This window comes from Saimiri boliviensis, chromosome 7, assembly GCF_048565385.1.
Source record: "Saimiri boliviensis isolate mSaiBol1 chromosome 7, mSaiBol1.pri, whole genome shotgun sequence".
Taxonomy (NCBI): domain Eukaryota; kingdom Metazoa; phylum Chordata; class Mammalia; order Primates; family Cebidae; genus Saimiri; species Saimiri boliviensis.
This window is the reverse complement of record NC_133455.1, coordinates 15,633,311-15,653,824: the sequence shown is the minus strand read 5'-3', so window position 1 is coordinate 15,653,824 and position 20,514 is coordinate 15,633,311. Positions and strand designations below refer to the sequence as shown.

General features: G+C 47.6%; 1 protein-coding gene across 3 annotated transcripts in view; it reads right to left on the bottom strand.

Moving 5' to 3' along the window:
* Window positions 1-19,812, bottom strand: part of NOS1 (nitric oxide synthase 1) — a 224,970-nt gene extending 205,158 nt beyond the window's left edge. For 2 of the 3 annotated variants that reach the window (XM_074402183.1, XM_074402185.1), the window contains exon 1: window positions 19,718-19,812. The gene's annotated coding sequence lies outside the window, so the exon portion shown is untranslated. Of the gene's footprint in view, window positions 1-17,519; window positions 18,668-19,717 lie in introns of those variants that run through there. The other variant, XM_074402184.1, reaches the window with a different exon arrangement.
* Between the last annotated feature and the right edge of the window lie 702 nt (window positions 19,813-20,514).

Here is a 20,514-nt window from a genome sequence, read left to right as displayed (position 1 = left end):
GTGCTCTTGCCACAGGAAAAAGAAAGGGAGACTGTGTGAGATGATGGGTGTGTTTATCTGCTTGACTATCACAACTATTTCAGTCTCTCTCCATATATCAAAATACCATGCTGTACACTTTACTTTTAAATGATAATAACTATGATTTTTGAGACAGGGTCTCACTGTGTCACCCAGGCTGGAGTGCTATGGTGTGATCACAGCTCACTGCAGCCTTGGCCTCTTGAGCTCAAAGGATCCTCCCACCTCGGCCTCCCAAGTAGCTGGGAATACAGATGCATTCCACACCCGGCTAAGTTTTCACTTTTGCAGAGATGGGATCTCACTGTGTTGTCCCAGTTGGTCTTGAACTCTTGGGCTTAAGCTATACTCTTGCCTCAGCCTCCCATGGTGTTGGGATTACAGGTCTGCACTACTGAATCTGGCTGTACATTTCAAACATATACAATAAATGTTTTGAAAAATTGAAGAGGTGGGAAAAACGCTAATACATATAGATGGCTTAGCACAGTGCCAGAAACGTAGGAAATAGTAGTGTTTTTTTGTTTTTTGTTTTTTTTTTTTTAAATCAATTCACAGATAATTTGGAGCATTTTCTTGCTTGTCCATAGAGAGGCTTTCAAACCAGGTTTATCCTGCTGCCCTTGGGTTTCCAAAATCCAAGATCACTCAAATGTTAATGTGAACAACTGCATGACTTCAATTTTAGCCCTGAGGCCAGGAGGTCTGACCCTGGGCCCGCAGAGGTCTGCAACCCTCCTCTGCAAGATGTGAGAAACGATTCAGGGTATACGTGTGTTTTTCTGCAGAGAGAGGCTTCCACTGTTATCAGATTCTCAAAGGGATTCTCCATCCACAAAGGGATCAGCTTGTGAGGATGCTCTGAGCAGGCTGCTTATGTCCAGGAGCTGGAGAAAGGACCCACTCTTTTTTACTCTCTTTTTTTTTTTTTTTTTGAGATAGAGTCTTGCTCTGCTGCCCAGGCTAGAGTATGGTGGTGCAACCTTGGCTCACTGCAACCTCCTCCTCCCAGGTTCAAGCATTTCTCTGCCTCAGCCTCCCTAGCAGCTGGGATTACAGGTGCTGCCACCACACCCACCTAATTTTTGGTATTTTTCATAGAGACAGGGTTTCACCATCTTGGTCAGGCTGGTCTCCAATTCCTGACCTCGTGATTCCCCTGCCTTGGCCTTCCAAAGTGTTGAAATTCCAAAGTGTGTAAGCCACTGCGCCTGGCCAGGACCCACTCTTTACTGACCCTCCTAAGTGCCAGGCTGACATACACTATCCCCATACTAACAACAATTGGACAATGTAGGAATTAGGACTCCCATTTTCTAGATGAGGAAACTGAGGCTCGGAGAACTCAAATTAGGAGACAGACACTGAGCTCTATCATTCACCCCATAGCTGGGATTTTGGCTTGTCTATGTGATCCCAAGCTGGGTCCTGTGCTTGGTGCCATGTGGCCTCTGGGAAATGGAGTGAGGTGATCTAGCCAGGAAATGCATGCCCTGTCTTCTGTCAGAGCTCTCAGGAGACCAGACACTGAAGTTTCAGAGACCGTGAGACAACCCCTCTCTAAATTGGTAAGTAACTACTCTTGAGTACACATAATGTCCCACCCAAATTCTGCTATCCCCTCCTGGGTAAAGTCTCTGTCTTTCCTCCAAGAAGAGTCCATTTCTCTCTCCTCCATGTCCCTCTGGTGTGTGGCTTATACCCCTCTTGATTCTTCTCTCATGGTCTGGCTGTCCGCTATGTCAGAGGCCATGGAGTGGTTAAAACCTGCATCTTGGAGACAGGTAGAGTTCTGGCTCTGCCACTTATCAGCTACGTGACCTTGAATTCTTCACTTAACCCCTCTGAGCCTCACTTTCTACACTTAGGAAATGAAGCTAAGTAGACCTACCTCATATGATAGGATATGCTATTTTTTCTCTTGTACTCTCTCCTAGCAGGGTCATTCTCTCTCCATTCTCCATCTAAATACTATTCTCCTATTAGTAAGAACTTAAGGCCGGGCGCGGTGGCTCAAGCCTGTAATCCTAGCACTTTGGGAGGCCGAGGCAGGTGGATCATGAGGTCATGAGATCGAGACCATCCTGGTCAACATGGTGAAACCCCGTCTCTACTAAAAATACAAAAATTAGTTGGGCATGGTGGCGCGTGCCTGTAATCCCAGCTACTCAGGAGGCTGAGGCAGGAGAATTGCCTGAACCCAGGAGGCGGAGGTTGCTGTGAGCTGAGATCGCGCCATTGCACTCCAGCCTGGGTAACAAGAGCGAAACTCCGTCTCAAAAAAAAAAAAAAAAAAAAGAACTTAATAAATGGCAGCAATGATCTCAGCTATTGTCATTGTGTTATTATTAGCTGAGTGCACGTTTACATCCACCACTTCCGCCAGACTCTAAGCTCCTGGAAGGCAGTGATATTTCATCTCCATATCTCTAGCACCTGCTGTAGTTGCTGGAGCATAATATATCCTTAGGAAATGTTCGTGCCGAATAAGAAATTTAAAAAAAAAGTCCCACTTACACAATTGGTAATATACATGTAACATTCAGAGCTCCAAATCCACTCTACAAAAGTACGAGTTCCAGGAAGGTTCAGAGACTTTTTTTTTTTTTTTTTTTTTTTTTTTTTTTTTTTTTTTTAAGGCAAGGTCTTGCTCTGTCACCCAGGCTGGAGTACAGTGGCATGAACATAGCTCACTACAGCCTCAGCCTTTGGGCTCAAGCAATCCTCCAGCCTCAGCCCCCTGAGTAGCTGGGATTACAGGTGCATGCCACTACACCTGGCTAATTTTTGTATATTTTATAGAGACTAGATTTCGAGGGCATGTTACCCATGTGACTTGGAACTCCTGGGCTCAATTGATCTACCCTCCTGGGTCTCCCAAAATGCTAGGATTACAGACATAAGCCACTATGCCCAGCCCAGAGACATTTTTGAGTGAAAGATCCTCCATGGGTTACTTGGATTGCTGGGGAAAGTTAGGGTGTGAACTTAACCTCAGGACGATGTGCAATAGGGCCAATTGTTCTCCATAACATGTGTTTCAATGGCACTTGCCCACTTTATCATGGACCAAAGGACATGTGCCTTCCATCTTTCCAACAGTAACCTTTTCACCCATTTGTGTATCCATCTGAGCCTTCCAGTTCTTTATCCAACCATCCATTCATCCACTCATCCATCTATCCACGCATTCAAACAACCGTCCCCATCCACCATCTGCTGATATATTTATCCACTCCTACACTCATCACAAACATCTTCACTGAACACTTTCTAGCTTCCAGGAACTGTGTTAGGCATTGTTTATGACCTAATGTTGAATATCATATGAATTTCACCTTCAAGGAATTTATACCCTAGACGGGGAGACCATAGAGTAAATAGATCATCTCAATTCAGTATGATGTGGATTGTGATGGGGATGAGTTCAAGAGGCTGTGTGAAGACACAGGACCTAGGAGGCTCGGGGAAGACTGGCAGAGGTGCTGTCTATGCCAAGTTAGGAAAGACAAGTAGGGATGGTGCTGGGGAGGAGAGCTTTCCACGCAGAGGAACAGAAAGGGTAAGAGGATGTCTACTGATCTGGTTGAATTGCTAGGGGTTATATTTGGCTGGATTATAGGATGTGAAGCTGGAAGGAACAGGGTTGGCTAGAGATCAGGGCCTGGTCACAATGGGCCTTGGGCTGAGTTTGAATTTTGACTTTATCCCAAGGGACTGGGGAGCCTGGAATTGATATCAAAGAGGCTTGAGTGAAGAGAGCAGGCTTTAGAAAGATCACTCACACAGGAGATTTCTCCCATAGGAAATAGATTCTCTTTATGAACCAGGAACAGCACCCGGGAAACAAGTCATGAAACTTGGGAATGATAGCAAAAGTCCTTCTCCTTCTGACATCTGGTCTTGCTGTCTCCTTTTCCAGGACCATTTTATGCCTGGTTGAAAATCGAGTGATGTTGGTGAGAGGGAAGCTAATGATTCAGACAGTCATTAATATTCTCCCTCAAGGAGCTTCCTTGAAGCTCTAATGGGAAATGCAGACCCCCAAGACCAGGCGAATTTCTATAGTGCATAACTGTGGGCAATAATGGCCCCCATGACTATGCTTTTTCCTGTCAGTGGGGATGGGTTTGCATGCATCGTATCAGCTCCACTCCTTCCTCTGGCCAGAGTGGTGGCTGGGGACTAATTTTCCAGATAGGCAGCCAAGTCAGGGGGCATATAGTACAGGCAAGGGGCAGAGCACAGGACACAGATTTACTGCACACCTACTATGTGCCACTAGATCCAGTTGAGATGTAAGAGAAATCAAACCAGGTCCCTGCTTTCCAGGATCTTATAATTATATTGCACAGAATCTACGCATCAAAAGAAAGTTGTCAACTTTTTTTTTTTTTAGATAGGGTCTGGCTCTGTCATCTAGGCTGGAGTTTAGTACCACTATCTCACCTCACGGTAACCTTCACCTTCCAGGCTCAAGTGATCCTCCCGCCTCAGCCTCCTGAATAGCTGGGACAACAGGCATGTACCACCATGCCTGGCTAATTTCTTTTTGTATTTTTTGTAGACATGGGATTTCGCCATGTTGCCCAAGCTGGCCTCAAATGCCTGACCTCAAGCAATCCTCGCCTCGACCTCCCAAAGTGCTGGGATTTCAGGTGTAAGCCATTGCACCCAGCCAGTCGTCACTATCTTGAAATGCAGAGAAAAGGGGAGGAATAAGGAAGTTAGAGCACCAACATCTCATCTGAAATAGTGTGCAGTCAAAATAGAATACCTGCAGTGGATGAAATAAGAAATGAAATCATGAAGACATTTGTTAGAGTTGCCAAGGTAACCAAGGTAGAACTAAAAACAGTGGTAAACCTATTTTGGGAGGACAGGGCAAGAAATGTCAGCAGATAAGGTCTAAGTTCTATGAATTAATAAATACCATGCTTTAGCATGGTGCTGAGAGATCTGGAGATAACCACAGAGGAAACAACTAGAAAACTGAAGAATGGTAGCCTTGGGAAACAGAATAAAAGTAGGAAGAAGTGGGGGGAAAACTGCTTCCTGTTGTATGGGTTTTTCTCTCATTTGATTCTTTTTTTCACCTTGTGCACGTTGCTAGATAAAAAGAATTTTGAGGCCGGGTGCAGTAGCTCACGTCTGTAATCCCAGCACTTTGAGGGGCCAAGGCAGGAGGATCACAAGGTCAGGAGTTCGAGACCAGCCTAGCCAATATGGTGAAACCTTGTCTCTGTTAAAAATACAAAAATTAGCCAAGTGTGGTGGTGGGTGCCTGTAGCCCCAGCTACTTGGGAGGCTGAGGTGGGAGAATCACTTGAACCCGGGAGGCGGAGGTTGCAGTAAGCTGAGATCTCATGCCACTGCACTCCAGCCTGGGCAACAGAAAGAGACTCTGTCTCAAAAACAAAAAAATTTTTTGAGCATTTAAATAGAAATAAGTCTAACTAAATGGAATCAGTAGTATGAGGCAGACAAGACCATTCAATTTGTGGCAAGGGGTCTAGGGATACAATTCAGAAGAGCTGTGAACCTGGACGGGAAATAATTACATCTTTATTTTACATTAACCCCTAACTGGAATGTAGCATTTGCTTTCATTATGAATACAGACCAATAGCCACAGTAGTATTGTCTACCTGTGACTTTATCAAACAAAAGAAATTGTAAATATTTTCATATCACCTTACAGTTGTTCCAAATATCTTGAAATGTTTATGCTCATTACTGCTTCAAAATTATAGAATCTATTAGGCTCACAGCTAGCTTATTTGTTAATGTGTTAATAAAGAAACACGCATGTTGGCTGGGCGTAGTGGCTCCCACCTGTAATCTAAACACTTTGGGAGGCCAAGGCGGGTAGATCATCTGAGGTCAGGAGTTCGAGAGCAGCCTGATCAACATGGCGAAACCCAACCTCTACTAAAAACACAAAAATAAGCCAAGTGTGGTGGTGGGTACCTGTAGTCCCAGCTACTTGGGAGGCTGAGGCAGGAGAATCACTTGAACCCAGAAGGCGGAGGCTGCAGTGAGCTGAGGTCGCACCACTGCACTCCAGCCTGGGTGACAGAGTGAGACTTTGTCTCAAAAAAAAAAAATAAATAAAAATAAAAAGAAACACACATGTTATATATCACATTGGTTTCTGTAAAATAAATACTTGGTAGCTGTATTTCAGTATAATTATTTCCTTTGCAATCCCATGTGTTATGTTTTATGCATTTAAAAACATTATTTGTTTTCAAAATAGCGAAGATATGGAATCAACATAGATGCCCAGCAGCAGACTGGATAAAGAAAATGTGGTTTGGGCCCGGAGCAGTGGCTCATGCCCGTAATCCCAGCACTTTGGGAGGCCAAGGCAGGAGGATCGCTTGAACTCATTTCGAGACCAGACTGGGCAACATGGTGAAACTCCATCTCTACAAAAATTAGCTAGGCATGGTGGCTCAAGGACCTGTGGTCCCAGCTACTCAGGAGACTGAGGCAGGAGGATTGCTTGAGTCCAGGAGGCAGAGGTTGCAGTGAGCTGAGATTGCCACACTGTACTCTAACCTGGGCAACAGAGTGAAACCCTGTCTAAAAGAAAAGAAAAGAAAAAAAAAAAAAAAAAGAAAGAAAAGGAAAGAAAAAATGTGGTACATAGACACCATGGAATACTACACAGGCATAAAAAAGAATGAAATCACCTCCTTTGCAGGAATATGGATGCAGCTGGAGGCCATTAACCAAATACCACATGCTCTCACTTGTAAGTGGGTGATAAATATTGAGTACACATGGGCACAGAGGGAAACAAGGGCTCATCCCTTGTTTCCTGAGGGAAGCAAGCCCAGGATCTCAGTATGCTTAGGAAAACCAGCTGAAGTTTCTCCCTTGCTTAGCTGCTACTGATTTCCTTCCTCATCTCTGAAGGCACCCCAGGGCCTGGGAAGCTCAAGGAACTTCGTGCCAGTTCTCTGGGCAACACCATGAAAACTCAAATACTGCCTAGTCTTTCTTTACCACAATACATGGCTCAGATTTTTCCTTCCTTTTTTTGAGACGGGTTCTCACTGTCACCCAGGCTAGAGTGCAGCGGTGTGATCATGGCTCACTGCAACCTTGACCTCCTGGGGCCCAAGCAATCCTCCCACCTTAGCTTCCTGAATAGTTGGGAGTGCCGGCGCATGCCACTACACCCAGCTAATTTTCCTAAATTTTGTTTTTTTGTGTGAAGACAGGGTTTCACCATGTTGCCCAGCCTGGTCTCAAACTCCTGGATTCAAGTGATCCTCCTGCCTCAGCCTCCCAAAGTCCTGGGATTACAGGCATAAGCCACCACACCTGGCCCTTCCTTCCCATTTTAGCTATTGAAGCCCTCCTGGCATCAAGCCTAAATACAATCATAATGTCTTAATTCAGCTCCCCAATTCTAGTCCATGTTCCCCATGAATGCGAGATGTGTCTGAACATGAGGTCCCCTGGAGGTCCACAATACACTATGATCATGCTGTAATTGCTTTCAGTTGTAGGATATTACCAACAACCTTTCCTGAAGTAACCGATCACTATCTTATCATCATGCATCGCCATGTGATTCTGGTGTCTCTTCTGCATTTGTGTTTATAATGATAACTGTGCTGAACTGTCTCACTTTAATTACTGCACAATGACAAGAAAATACCACTGACATGATACAGAAATGAGCCTCTTCATGCCTCGTGAAGGTTCAAGGATGGAATGCCATGCTGTATGATCAGAAGTTTCACAGAAGTCTGAGAAGGGGAAGGTAGAAAATCAGGTCCTCCCAGAGGCAGGAGAAAATCAAAAGAACTCTCCGGGATAAATACATTTTTAAAATGATACATGTTGATTAAGCTCTTGAAAAAAGAACTGTCCGGGCAGTGTGTCCAATACTCACATTGCGAGTGGCAGTTTTGTCTCAGCAAAACATCACTTTGCCCACCACAGACATGTTTTGAATTTGAATTTTATTGGTTTTGTAATTGTGATCATATTTAATTTGCAGATTTGTTTTGGTTTTATAGCAGTAGATGAAAGTGAAGAACTTATATCTGCTTTTATGCCAGCATACATTTAAAAAATACAATAGAAATATTTTATGGCAACATTGGTAAAGATGAGGTGTCTGTGAGAATAGGTATCCTTTAAAAGCATCCCATGTCAGCTGGGCATGGTGATGTGTGCCTGTAGTCCCAGCTTCTTGGGAAGCTGAGGTGTTAGGATGGCTTGAGGCTGGGAGATTGAGGTTGCAGTGAGCTGTGATCATGCCACTGCACTCCAGGCTGGGTGACCAAGCAAGACCCTGTGTCAATTAAAAAACAAACAAACAGAAAACAAAACAAAAATGGCCAGAGGCCATATGGTAGCTCACACCTATAATCCCAGTCCTTTCGGAAGCTGAGGCAGGTAGATTGTTTGAGCCCAGTAGTTTAGGACCAGCTTGGGCAACATGGGGAATCTCTGTCTGTAGAAAAAATTTAAAAATTTGCCAGGCATGGTGGAGCATGCCTATAGTCTCAGCTACTGGGGAGGCTGAGGTGGGAGGATCACCTATGCCCAGGGAGGCTGAGGCTGCAATGAGCCATGATCATGCCACTGCACTCCAGCCTGGGTGACAGAGCAAGACCCTGTCTCAAAAAAATTTACAAAATTTGAAGACATTTTAAAAAGCATCCCATGTTTGAAAGATGCTGACCCACCTGCCACTTTGCAGATTACATCCACTGATCAAATTCTTGCCCATTTGCAGTTAATGCTTCATGTGCTTCACCTGGCCCCTGTATTCTGGCAGGTTGGAGGACAGTGAGTAGATACAACATTCTCTGAGTCGTCTGTGCAGTATTTCACCTACAGGTAAGGATAGGGTGTGCTGAGTGCTCAAACTAGCACCTATAACCTTGATCGGTGCCTGCTAATGATAGCCATTATTAATATGAGCATGGTTGCCTCTTCAAGAGACTGTGGAAAGAGATGTCACATATGCTGGCATAAAACCCCCTCTCCTGATGTTCCTGTCTCCATATCTTACATTGTGATCATGAGAATAGAAGAAAAAATGAAGGTAACTGTGTTATCCAAAGTAGAGAAGTGCCTGGAATGAGTTTTGGGAGGCTCTATTATGTTGTGGGAAAGAACATTCTGGATTAGGGAATACAGAGACTTAAGGGTAGGGCCCAGCTCTGTGTATCCCTGGACAAGCCACCTAGCCTCTCTGAGCCTCTAGTTCTGATATGTTGAATAGAATAAAGGATCATTCCAGCCCTGCTCACTTCGTGGAGCAGGAGGCAGGATCAAGGAGGTCAGGGATATGGAAGGTGGAAGTGACAGTGACCTGAGGGGCTGCCATTATTATTGCTAGAGTGACAGTGATGAGCAGAGTTGGAGAGATGCTCAGAGAGGTGGCAGAGGAGGGAAAGACAGAGAGAGAAAAGAGTAACTCTATTGCCTTCCCTGTCTGTTCTTTCTTCAGAGCTAACTCAGACACACACAGTTCCTATACATTTTCCTCCCAGCCTCTGGTCTCAACTGGGTTCAGCTCATACAGACTCCCTGAGGCTGCCTTGGTGGCAGCTGAGGTCCCAGCAGAGATGCTAGAATGGTCGTCTTGCAGCCCCATAGGAAAAAGAGGGAGGACAGGGGTGAGGGGCATGGCTGCTCAGAGTGAAGGGTGCCCATGGCTGGGTTGTGCTCAGCTCAGACCATACTGGGCTCGCTGAGGCCTGCAGCCCAGCATTGACCCTTGGTTCATCCCAGAGACATGTACCTCAGGAGGGCCCTTCTCTGCCATGTATCTTACTCCCTCTATGGAGGAGGAGATGGAATGAGATGCTCTTTTAAAGGCACTCAGAATGTGAGGAACTTGGTGGGAGTGGGTGGGGCATATCACATCCATTTCTGCAGTCTCAGAGTCCAGTAAGGCAGGATGAGAGTAAATGTTCAGTGCATGTTGGGTGAAATAAATGAGTAGATGATGGATAGGTAGACAGACGGATGGACAGAACAATGGATGGATGGATACATGAATGGGTGATGGATAAATGCATGAGAGGGTGGGAAGATGGATTAAGGATGGAGTGAAGGAAACCTTTAATATAGCAAGCTTGAGACAACTCTCCTGAGAACCCTCCTTGCAAGGCTGACCCTTGGCTCTCAACTGGGAAGTCAGATTTTGGGAGGGTTTCCAAAGTTCCTAGAATTGATAAGAGTGGCTCACTGTGGTTTAAATTAATCATCCGTTTTTCTACTGGGAGTCTGGAGTTTGGGTACATTTTAGGTAGAGTATGCCTACATGGCCCGCCCCCATAAAAACCCTTAGGCGCAGAATCTGTAATGAGCTTCCCTGGCAGAAAACATTTCACACGTGTTGTCACAGCTTCTTGCTCCAGGAATTAGTGTGCTCTGTGTGACTCCACTTGGAGAGGGTTCTTGAAAGCTGGCTCTTGGTTTCTCTGGACTTTACCCCATGCATCTTTTCCCTTTGCAGATTTTTCTTTGTATCTTGCATTGGAATAAATTCATGAGTATAACTGTATGCTGAGTCCTGAGTCCTCTTAGAGAATCATCAAGCTTGGGAGTGCTCTTGGGGACCCCAATCAGAGACAGATGAATGGATAGACTGATAAACTGATAAATGGATAAATTAATGGTGAATGGATGAGTGATGACTGATAAACTATTGCAAATGGATGGATGAGTAGATGAACAGGTGGGTGGATAGACAGATGAACGACTAGGTACATGGATGACAGACAAATGACTAATAGGATGGGTAGATAAATGGATGGATGGATGGATGGCATGCATGGAAGGTTAGCCAGATGGATGGATAGATGAATGTATATATGTATGTATGGTTGGCATGCATGCATGGGTGGATGGATGAATGCATGGATGCATAGATGGATGGCTAGATGGATGCATAGGTGGATAGATGGTTGGATGGCTGGATGGGTGGATGGATGGATGCATGGGTGGTTAGATGATTGGATGGCTGGATGTATAGATGGATGCATGCATGGATGGATGGTTGGCATGCATCTATGGGTAGATGGATGGATGCATGGATGGATGCATAGATGGATGGATGGATAGATACATAGATGGATGGATGGTTACATGCATAAATGGATGGATGGATGCATGGGTAGGTGAACAGTTGGCATGTGTGCGAGAATGGATGCATGTGTGGATGCATGGGTGGTTGGATGGATGCATGGGTGGTTGGATGATGATGATGATGATGATGATGATGATGTGTGTGTGTGTGAAGGGTTGGAAGGAGTGACCTAAATCTTTCAGACGCTCTCCACAGATTTTAATGGCCACAAGAGTTCCTCAAAGGCTCAAGTCTATCCATACCTAACTTCTTTGTCAGGAATGAGTCAGCAACTGGGAGATTTTTGCTTGGTGGGATCAGAATTTAATATAGTCACCACCTATATACTCATAGGGGCACCTGGAGGACTAGGTATATGTATAGTAGTGCCCATGATGAAAAGGAAAGTTGGTTTGGGGCATGAGCTCAGAATACAGGAGCAAAGGGGGTAGAAGAATACATCTGGTTTCCCAAATCGGTGGCTATTACTGGCCAACAGCACTACCAGCTTCCTGAAGATTGAATTTGTTTTCTCTGGTTTGGGGTTTGATTCTATGAAAATATTTGGCCTTTATTTAAGATATTTTGTTTTTCCTTGCAAGTATTCAATGGCTCTTTATGATTCATTGTTCTGGAGGAGTCATGGTGGGCATTGTGAACCCATTTTTTTTCCTGTTTGTTTGTTTTTTAATGATGAACTTTACTTTGATTTAAGCCTTCTTGTAAGAATTTTCCTCTTAATTGAAAAGTGATTCTTTAAAATGCATTTGGCAGAGGGAGGCAGGGGATGTGTTAAAGTTACAGTCTCATTTATTTCTAATGAAGTGGAAGGGAAGTAGAACCCAGGGGAGGAACAGGATAAAAAAAGAATACTGGAAAGTAATAGAAGTAAAGGAGGAAAGAAAGAATACAATGACTGTGAGTGGGCTCTGAACAGGCATCTTGTTTTGTACGTAAGCACTCAAGTTAGAAGAAATAGAGTAACGAACAGAGCTGTTATCTGGCCAAAGACCAATTCTCTGTGACTCAGAGACACCGACACCATCTCCTTCTAAGCTCCTGTAGAAACTGGGCCTCAGTTTCTACATCTGTCAATGGGATGGAGCCATCTTCATAGGGCTGCTGAGGGTCTCAGGAAATAATGAATGGGAAAATGCAGCTAGAGGGTGCTACATGTGGGATGGCTGGGTGGCGTGGGTAGTCGAAGGTGCGGTGAGCTTCTGGACTCTCCTAGCTCTAAGAATCCATAAGTGGTGAAAATACATAGATGTGTGTCACACTCACAGATTTACACTCTCTCAGTCACACAAGCACACGCCTCTCACATGCATTCTCACACATCTCACACAGCCATACCCTCTCACACGCATGTAGACTCATTATACACACCCTTCCACACCCATAGACACACCATTAAATACACACATCCTCACACAGACACCCCCAACTTCTCACACAAACATCTTCACACATGCTCCATACACATATACCCTCACATGCACACTTTCACACACACCCTAAATACATCTTTGCATGCACATAACCCTCACACACACACACCCTCATACATACTCCCTATACATACACCCCCTCACATGCACACTCTCAACATAGCTTCTCACACACCCTTAAACACATATTTGCACATACACAGCCCTCACACACACAACCTCAAACACTACACACACATGCTCATATGTACACACTCAACATAGCCTCCCCACACACCTTAAACACATCATTGCATGCACATGCCTCACACAGGCACACCTGCACACACACACACACACACCCACCCCTCACACACATTCCCCAGCAATCCCTCACATGCACACAAACTCTCCTACACAGACATCCCACACACCCTCCCATGTGTTCTCTCACACATACCCTCACACATATGCGCACAATCTCTCACACACACACCTCTCACACATATGCACACACACTCACACTCCTGACATCCACACATTCACCCCCCACAGAGCCTCACACACATCGTGTCCTTCAAATTTGACAGCCACTTTGAGGGGTTCAGCATCCCTGCTTTCCCAGGCAAGTTGTGGTGGCGAACAGAATGTATGCTCACTCTGCTACCAGGTCTCTGCCCCACAGACGCCCAGAAACTGCTCCTTCTGGGCTGCCAATGACCACACAGATCCAAGTTTCAATGGACAACTATATGCTGTCATTCTCCTGACCCCTGGGTGATGTCTCTCTTTCTTCCCTGTCTTTGGTATCCCCCAATCATGAACTTTGAGCTCCCCAAGCAAAGGGGCCCTGTCTGTCTTATTCACATGTGCATCCTCAGAGCCCAGCGATCAAGAAATATTTGCTGAATGAGATGGAATGAGGGTGTGGAGAAGGAGGTGGTCTACCTAAGCCAGGGCTCACAGTTCTGGGTGTGAGGTGCAGGGAGAGGATATGGGGGTGCCCTGCTCAGTCAATTCCAAGGCTTCCCTCCGTCCTCAGCTCTCGGCTCAGCCCTGGGCCCCTCCTGAGCCAGGTCCTCCTCCCCACATACATCCCATCCTTGCCTCCTCCCAAATGACCCCAAGTTCTGGTAACATTCGAGACCTTCCTCCAGCAGCCATTTCTGACTCACCTCTCAGGGCCTCCCGGGTTCCTCTGGAGTCTGGTGGGAAGGGACCTAGCTTCACTGGGAACCCAGGCCTTCTGTGATCCAACCCAGCCCCAATACCCCCACACCAACACCACCATCTTCATTGCCCCCATAACTACTACGTGAAGGAACTGGGCTATGCGAGTTACACACAAGTCCCCCCAACCATCTGGAAGGAAGGCCCTGGTGGCTGCCACATCCTACACTTAGGGAAACAGAGCCTCTAAGAGCAAAGTCACTGGCTCAGGGTCAGCAATGGGCAAGTGGTGGTGCTGGGATTTGAACTCAGGGCCTCAGCTCTTCCTGGCCAAGTTTCCTCAACTTCCCACACTGGGTCTGGCACCCCCTTCTGGGCTTCCCCATCCAAGCAATGCACCTTCCTTGCTATCCCCATCTGTCCCGTCACCTGTCTCCCCCACTGAGGGAATTACTCAGGGGCAGTGGGGCAGACGATCATGGTGTCTTTGCCAGGCCAGGGCAATGACGCAGCTGGGAATTGCCTTAGGTAGGGAAGCTGGCTTGCTGGGAGATGACGACACCCCCCATCCCCACCTCCCCAACTGGGAACAGCCTAAGTCAGTGACTGATGGACACAGGCATACAAAAAACCAGCCCCCTTTTGTTTTCTATGCCTACCATTTCATCAGGAGATCCTAGACCAGTGCCTGGCACATAGCAGGAGCATAGAGAATGTTTGTTGAATGAATAAATAAATGTTTCATCTTCCCCTAACTTAGACATCTGCGTTTCTCAATTCATACCCAGATCTTCTCTAAATCTTCAAGGCCATTCTCTCCTTACCTGCCAGGTATCCTCACCTGCCATGTTCACCCCAGCTGGCCTTGACTCCATAGCAAAATGCTTTGTCAGCTGCCTGTACACCTTAGGAATTCAGCCACATACAGGGGGTGAGAGGGAGCCTGAGCCGAGGGAGTTGGTGAGACCACCATCATAGCTCAACTTGCAATACTCTGCTTTGATCAATTTCCACAAGATTTTGTTTAGACGAAAGTGCCCTGCACCTGCAAAGACTGAGAAGCCCTTTGGTGTGTTGTGCTTTCCTTCTGCCCCACCCACTCCCTTGACCGGGAACACACCCTCCCTCACACTGCCTCATCCAAATTTTGTAGAAAATTGCTTCTGTCCTGTCTAAACTGGAACTCCTCAAGGAAAGCTGTGGCCTAGAGGTTGAAAGTGTGCGCTTTGGAGTCACAAAGACCTTGGGCAAGTTATTTCGCCCCTCCTAGCCTCCGTGTCTGTAGCTTGTAAGACGGGAAAGTAATAGAACTAGTATCTGAGCACTGGGCAAGAGTTCAATAAGATTAATCATCTCTCAGGCCAGTGCAGTGGCTCACAGCTGTAATCCCCGCACTTTGGGAGGACAATGCAGGACAATCACTTGCGCCTAGGAGTTAGAGACCAGCCTGGGCAACATGGCGAAACCCCATCTCTACAAAAAATACAAAAATTAGCTGGGCATAGTGCCGTGCACCTGTAATCCCAGCTACTTGGGAGGCTGAGGTGGGAGGATCACTTGAGGCTGGCATGTTGAGGCTATAGAGAGCCGTGATTGCACCACTGAACTCCAGCCTGGGCAACAGTGCAAGAACCTGTCTCAAAACAACAACAACAACAAAAAAAAAAACAGAAGAAAAAAACCACAAAACAAAAATGATGAATCATCTCACGTGCTAAACACAGCGCCTGGCTCATGGCATAGTAAATGGTACCTTCTAGTATTTGTTAAATTACCCAAGCAAGTGCCTTGGGCATGCCTAGTAATTAATTATCAAAATTATCATACTTTCCTTTGGGAAAGGAAGTTAAGCCATGGGTGTCTGAAGCTCATTTGCTCTGGTGTGGTTATTTCCCAGAGGCCTAAGCAGGTATCTGACAGTCATAATCCCAGGCCTCTCATAAAAGCCACTAATTCGGGGTGGACAGGAGACATTCTGCGTGATATTGCCAAGTGGGACCTCACCCTTTGCTACAAAAACAGTCCCATGTCCTGCTGTTTCTTAGGTATGTAGATTTCCACTAGATCCAGGCGTAGTGTGCAAAGACAGCTGAGAAAATGGGAAGGGGTCATGGTTTCCATATCGCAGACCTATCAGAGCTAATACAGGGCTCACTTATAGTGGATCTTCAATAAATGCCGTGGAGTGAAGGAAGGAATACAGGAATAAATGGATTTGAGATCTACCATGTCATTTCAGCATCTAGCATTAGATGTTTCTTGATAAACATTTTTGGAATGAATGGATGCATTCTAGGTTTGTGATCAGATCCTCACCATTGAGCCCAGGCCCTAGCACAGAGGCCTCTGATGAATATTTACAGCAGAAATGAACTAGATACAGTATTTCCCAGGAAACAGCTGAGCTTCAGTTGAGGTGCCCCCATCCCTTTCCTCTTGTCTCATACTCAACAGTCCTTGGGTCCAGCCACCAGCCTGGCTTGGCCTTAGCCAGCTGGGGAAGGAACCTGGGAGACAAAGCAAGTGAAGCTCCCCAAGATACACAATTGGAGAGTGTCTAGCCGGCTCTCCGGGAAGCTCTCGGATGCTGCTCTAGAGAAACGCTCACACCCCAGATAGACTGAACTGGAAGGAGCCATCTGCAGTGACTTTGTGACACTGTCATGGAGCCCTCCTCTGCATGGCTCTGGCATCAAATGCAATCACACCCTCCCCACACACACACACACAGAGCAGGCACTATGCCCTGCTGGACAGAATGGGCTACAGGGACATGCATGGGTAAACGCACCCCAGACAGCACGTGCATGTGGACGACGTACATTCAGCTATGTCCCATCTCCCCAGGCCAGGCCCTGCCATCCTGTCTCAAACACACTTTGCCTCTGCCCCAAGCAGGCAGTGGCCACAGACCACCGGGTGGTACCACCCAGCAATAACACTGTCTGTCACCATGGGGGACCCTCTCATGGATAACGGAACCTCTCCCAGCCAGGAGCTGGGGCTCAGCATTTACAGCAAGTGCAGGCTCAAGGACGAGTTATGTGTCCCCTCACTTCCTGGAGGCACCAGCGAGTTTTCCTTCTCTGTCCCTCCCGCCCACATCTGTCCCATGGGCAGGCAGCCACCTCCTCCTATGTCCCTGCTGGGATCAACTCCCCACTGGGAACCAGGAGATGGCTCTTTGCAGAGTGGCCTGGTGTGCAGACCAGACTGGTGTCTCTAAAAGCATCTGTGGATTGTGGCCAGGGCCCTCCTTGGGCCTCAGCAGTGCCCCAGGACATGTGGCACTCTGAAGATCATGGCCTCCCCCTGAGCCTTCAGTACAGCAGCTTCTCCACGCCCGCTTCCCGCAGGGGTCTCGTGCCAGCCGAGCAATGGTGCCACCCATAGCATGAGCTCTGGGGCTGGCAGGTTGGAGGGACCAGGCCTTAGAGTCCCAGACAGGCCAGCAGGGAGAACTGGCTCTGTTGGGGGTGATGAGGGCAGAGTAGAAACCCGAAAGCCTCATCTGTGCCGACTGCTCCCTCATTCACCCAACAGGTCTCCTGACACTGTCTGTGGGTGCCCCAGCGGCTGCATGACCTGAGGGGAAGGACACGGGGCTGGCCTGTGGTCCCCTTGGGTACCCTTCATGTAAGGCTGCAGTGGCAGGGGTCAGGGATGCTGTGAGGCCCTGAAACGCCGCAGGAAAATGAGCCCCACAGTAAGCCCCCACCCCACGACGCCCAGCCCGGGCACACCAGGTCCTCCTGCCTGGGGAGCTGAGCCCCCGCCTGGGTACTCACCAGCTCTGGCAAGGCCTCACCCTGGCATGGTGGTGGTCGCCCCCTCTCAGGCTGTGCTCCCCATCTGGAGAGGCCAGCGGCACTAATCAGCCGCCTGGCGTGGTGCAGGCCCAGCGTGACTGGGGTTTAATTGACACCAGGTGGCCCCTCCCCAGGGGCAGGCTGGGAGGCGGCTCTGCCGGTTGGGAGGCCAAGCCTTGGGCAGGGGGGTTGCACCCAGACCAGGCCAGTTCAGGCCTCCCCAGGAGAGACGAGGGCAGTCAGGCCGTCGCCGGCCACCCCTCCCTTCCTCTCCTGCCGGCTGCCTCCATGGCACGGCCCTGGCTTCCCCAGGCTCTGACCTTTCTTACGTTTAGAGGTGGCAGCGGCAGTGGCAGCGTCTGCCCAGGAGGAGGGTGGCTCAGGTTTCCCCTCAGCTGGCTGGGGGCAGCCAGGAGTGAGAGTGCTGGGTCTGCAGGGACCAGGCTGTGCCTGCCGGATCCTGAGTGAGGCCACCCATGGCAGTCACAAAGGATCCTGTGAACTATCTGTTATTGGACACTTACTATGTGCCAGGCTGGGCAGTGGTGCCCACACTGTCCCCTTTTAAATCTCATGTGCCCCCAAAAGCTGCGTATTTATTAGCCCACTTTGCAAGATGAAGAAACAGAGACACAGAGAAGCTAAGCTTCTTCCCCAGGGTCACACAGCAGAAGAGCCAGAATGCACATCCAGCTCTATCTGACGTGGAGTCAGGGATTTTCATCACCACCTGCAAAGTAGATAATATCATCCCCAGTTTTGAGATGAGGAAATTGAGGCTCAGAGAGGAGAAGCCAGTTCTCAAAGTCACACAGCAAAGTATGGAACGTGGATTTGCCACTAGGTGGGTTGGGTCAGGTTGCCAGAGAAAATAAAGCCCACTGCTGAAATACAAGCGTTCCTCCCTGACCTACAGGTGTTCCTGCTTATATTAGGCTCCAGGTTTGAGCCACAGTTTGGGGTTTAGGAGAAAGAGCACTGGACATAGAGTCAGAAGACCTGTGCTGTGTGACCTTGAGCAAGTTACTCCACTTCTCTGGGCTTTGCTGCAGCTGCTATGAACCCCAAATAGGACACCACATGGAAAAAGTTTTGTGACTTGGGTTCACAGGGAAGGATGAGGAAGTACCGAAGTAGCCCCACACTGCCCTGGGATCCCTTCCCAAAGGCCCCCAACCCTGTTCTTTCTCTTTACTGCTGGAGAGTGGGACCCAGCAGCAAGGAGCTCACAGCTTCCACAAGCACACAGGTTCAGATTCTGGCTCCAATCTGAGTCTCACAAAGTGCGTGACCTTCAGAAACCATTTTACTCTCTAGTCTCAATCTCTCCTTTCTAAAAACGTGCTCCCAGGTGCTCCCGCCCTGACTGGGCTGCGTGAAGATAAATGAGATGATACTCAGCACCTGCCTCTTAATTCAACAACATTTATCAAGCACCTACTAGACATGGGTCACTGTGCTGGGGATATAATTTTTACAGGAACAATATTCTTGTAAAAACAAAGCCAGTTGGCTGGGTGCAGTGGCTCACATCTGTAATCCCAGCACTTTATGGGGTCAAGGCCAGCAGATCACCTCAGGTTTGAGACCAGCCTGGCCAACATGGTGAAACCCCGTCTCTACTAAAAATACAAAAAAATTAGCCGGGTGCAGTGGCAGATGCCTGTAATCCCAGCTATTCGGGAGGCTGAGGTAGGAGAATCACCTGAACCCCAGAGGTGGAGGTTGCTGTGAGCCGAGAACATGCCGTTGCACTCCAGCCTGGGCAACAAGAGTGAAACTCTGTCTCAAAAAATGAAAGAAAAAACAAAGTCGGTCATCCGTGCCTTTGTGGTGGAGACAGACAAATGTAAAAATCCCACAAAAGTAAATATGTCATTCCTCGTGTTACGCGCTCGACAAACAGAAGTAGCTATTATTGTTGTTGTTTATGTACTTATTCCAAAGAACTCACTGAGCACCTACTATGTACCAGGTCCTGTTCTAGTCACTGGGGATATAGCAGTGACTAAAACAGGCAAAGCTGTCCGCTTTAAGAATTAACCATGACAATAAATAGCAATAATTAACCATGACAACATACAGCAATAATAATTATTATATTACTATTCTCAGGCAAAACAGGTTATCCCCAACACATTGGATGCTCTGATTTTCTCACTGGTAGAATTACATACCCGTCTGCTGCCATCTGGCCCTCTGGGAGCTCCAAGCTGGAGCATGGGATTCCAGAATGTTCTTAGGTCTGATCCTCAGTGAAGCTCATGGGCTCTTTTTGGTCTGTCTTGCGGGCACTCTGGCAGGCGGCTCATCCCCCTGGCATAGACCCAGACCCCACGTGGGTTGAGAGAAGCTGAGCCTGTGATTCAGCCAGCCTGGCTTGTCAAGCAGAGATGAGAAGGGAGCAGGCAGCTGGTTGGGCTGTTAGCCATGGGGGCCTCCCGAGCTAAGCATGGGGCAGGTGCCTGGGCACAGAGTGAGGCTTTGGGATGACAAGGCCTCTAAGGTCAGGTGACTGCACCCAGGCCCCTGGTGGTTGTGGGTGTCCCTAGTAAAGATAATTTTTTTTTTTTTTTTTTTTTTTGAGACAGAATCTCATTCTGTCACCCAGGCTGGAATGCAGTGGTGCAATCTCAGCTCACTGCAATCTCTGCCTCCTGGTTCAAGCAATTGTCCTGCCTCAGCCTCCTGAGAAGCTGGGACTGCAGGCACGTGCCACCATGCCTGGCTACTTTTTTTGTATTTTTAGTAGAGACGAGGTTTTGCCATTTCGGCTAGGCTGGTCTCAAACTCCTGAACTCAGGTGATCCACCTGCCTCAGCCTCCTAAAGTGCTTGGAATACGGGTGTGAGCCACCACACCTGGCCAAGAATATTCTTATAAGAATCGCAGAGTATGCTGCCTTGAGAGGTAATGAGCTCCCCATCAATCAAAGAACTCAAGCAAGAAGCTATAGAGGGGACTCCAGAATTGC